This window comes from Octopus sinensis, linkage group LG4 (assembly GCF_006345805.1).
Source record: "Octopus sinensis linkage group LG4, ASM634580v1, whole genome shotgun sequence".
Lineage (NCBI taxonomy): Eukaryota > Metazoa > Mollusca > Cephalopoda > Octopoda > Octopodidae > Octopus > Octopus sinensis.
In genome coordinates this window covers 40,734,781-40,737,990 of record NC_043000.1, presented here as the reverse complement: position 1 = coordinate 40,737,990, position 3,210 = coordinate 40,734,781, and positions in this window count along the sequence as shown.

The following is a 3,210-nucleotide window of genomic DNA, read 5'->3' as shown; positions in this document are numbered from 1 at the left end:
GACAGTTTAATTTCACGCACAGAAAAACTTTCGACAACTTGGATTAACGATTAAATTCATAGACTTTATATGCCACTTAGTCAGGCTAAAAATTGCAGTAAAACAATTCCCCTTTTTAACTCGCTTAAGGATAAATGAAATGGATAAAATGAAACATTTGTAGCGGGCAATGGTTTGTTCGATCGTTTCAAAATACGAGCAAATCTACACAACTTGAAGATCCAAGGAGACTCATTTAGCGCAGATCAAAAGGCTACAGAAAATTTTTCTCACCAATTAGAAAATTTGATTGAAGAAGAAGGCTTTATAACGTCTCAGACATTTAATGTGCCTATTTTCGAAACGAATGTCTTCAAAGACTTTTGTGAGAGAAGAATCTTCAATGTCAAGATTCAAAGCTGCAAAAGAGAGGATAACTGCTTCTGGGAGGAAATTGTGAAGGGGACTGCAAACTCAAGTCCAAGCTTATTTATCGATCTGAAAACCACCGCGATTTAAAAGGAATTGATAACACCAAGCCTCCTGTAATCTGGAAGCATAACAAAAAATGCTTGAGAAACAGGAACTCTATTTGAAGATCGGTTTTCTAATCACTTTGTTCCCGTATGGATAAAAAAATCCCTTTCAAGATTCTTTTGATAATGGATAATGCCCCTAGTCATGCTGCATTTTTAAAGCATCGCCATCAAAATATTAATGTCGTCTTTTTACTTCCCAATACATCATCTTTATTGCAGCCATTTCATCGTTTAAATTTTACTATCTCCGGTTTACCTTTGAACGACTCATCGAAGTGACTGATAAAGGAAATGGTCCTACGATTCAAGAATTTTGGAAGTTTTTCAACATCCTTGATGCAATAAAATTGATAAAGAAATCATGAGATAAAATCGCTGTAAAGAACATGAAAGGGATTTGGAAAAATCTCTGCCCCAAATTAATTGATAACTTTGAAGGATTTGATAATCTTTATGAAGGTCTTCAAAAAAAAAAAAAATGATAATAATAATAAAATAACTGACACGATCATAAACATTGTAAAGGAATTGAACTTCGAAATTTCACCTGAAGATATTAAAGAAACTTTTTATGCTGACTGATGAAATCACAAATGAAGAATTGTTAGAAATAGAAAAGTTTGAACGTGAAGACGAAGAAGAAAATGAAGAATCACCTGAAAGATGATTCTTTGCAAAAACGCTAAATGAAGCATTTCTTGAGATCGAAAAAGCAATTGAAATCTTTGAGCAGCAAAATGTCGATTTTGAAAGAAGCTCAGCTGTTGCTGCAAATTTACCGTGAAATCTTCCGTGAAATGAAGAAATCTTTTCAACAAAAAACTTTAGATAATTTTTTAACGTAGATCTATAGTGCGGACCAAACATCAAAACAAGAAGAAACTCAACAAATGAAGCTAGTTTGTGATTTAATAAAAACTTATATTCTTGAATATTGCTATTTTTATATTAACCTTTTTTCAATTTTAGAAAGTTTAAGAATCAACTTCTTTTGTAGGAACCAATTAAAGGTATATTCATTTTTTTCTATAGACAATGATAATCCATTACACAAATTTTTCACTTTAAGAATCCAGTCAGGAACGAATTAATTCGTAAACATGGGGTCTGCCTTTATATATATATATATATAGGAAAGATCCAGGGGAATAATTACAAGGTAGCCAAATGTCGCTTAAGTGTCTCAGGAATCAATGATCACACTTGTGTGGGAGTTCATTCCAGGAAGAAGCGAGACGTAGTTAGGAGAACATAGGAAAAATTGAAAATGGAGACAAATGCTCAAGATGTTATTAAATCATTTATATCTTCATATCATCGACATGTTTCGATGGATGCATTCAAAATACATCCGACAGGATGAATAATGTTGAGCAATGCATCAATCTTATCAGGGAGGATATAAACAACAGTGCTAATCAAATAGACATTTTAACATGGTTTCTTATATCTGTTAAAATGTTTATTTGATGAGCACTGTTGCGTAGAGCCCCCCGCCCACCGATAAGATTGATGCATTGCTCAACATTACTCATCCTGTCGGATGTATTTTGAATGCATCTATCGAAACATGTGTCGATGATATGAAGATATAAATGATTTAATAACATCTTACTGATTTGGGTGTCAATAGTATGTATGTTTCTACTCTTAATGTAGGTTAGATTTTATCTGATGAAATTCTAGTTTAATTTCTTTTGAGTATTTAGTTGCTGTTGCTAAAATTGATTTGCAATACCCCCTTTTTTAACGAACACAGTCATCAAGACTCGAAGTCAGCTACTTTTGTGAGTTGGAAAGATAAAAGATTGCATTAATAACTTCCTTCTTACACTGCTCCTTCGTTACCTTTTTTCTTTGATTATACTGTCGTTGGATGTCAGGTTTATGTTGTATGTAGTGCTATCTTCTTTATATTCTTATTTCCTTAGAAGATTTCTTGCGTCACAGACAATAGAATCGAGGTTCTTTTATGTCCCGGTTCATTACCACTGGAAATGGCGAAGTACTCATATTCTTACTGCATGCTTTCACGACATAGCCATACGAATTACACATTTATTGGGTTTGTGCGGACAGACAGTCATACAGACAAAAAGGTAGAGACAGGAAGAGAGACTAGCTAGCTAGCTACCTAGCTACCTACCTACCTAGATAGATAGATAGATAGATAGATAGATAGATAGATAGATAGATAGATAGATAGATAGATAGATAGATAGATAGATAGATAAATAAATAGATAGACAAGACATACACACATATATACAAACAGAGACACATAGACATATAGAGAGATTGATAAACCCAGAAACTAAGAGGTTAGGCTGAACAACAGATGGATAAACTAATTGGTTGCACGGGTTAAAATATTAATGCGCTAAATGAGTATGATATTTACCTATATTTCCCACCTCGTGTAACTGTCATTGAAGTATAATGTAAATATACTTGTCATATGTTATACATGATTAAAACAGACATCATAGCGTATTACTGCTCTTAAGGATTTCGAAAGAGTGAAGAAACACTGATGTGAGTCAATCCACCAACAGATGTAAACAAATACACACACATGTACTTACACGAAGGGCACACACAAACACACGTACACATACACGTGCACACACTCGCACACATACACACACATGTACACGCACCGTTTAATAGCTAATAAAAGACAATAAAAGAC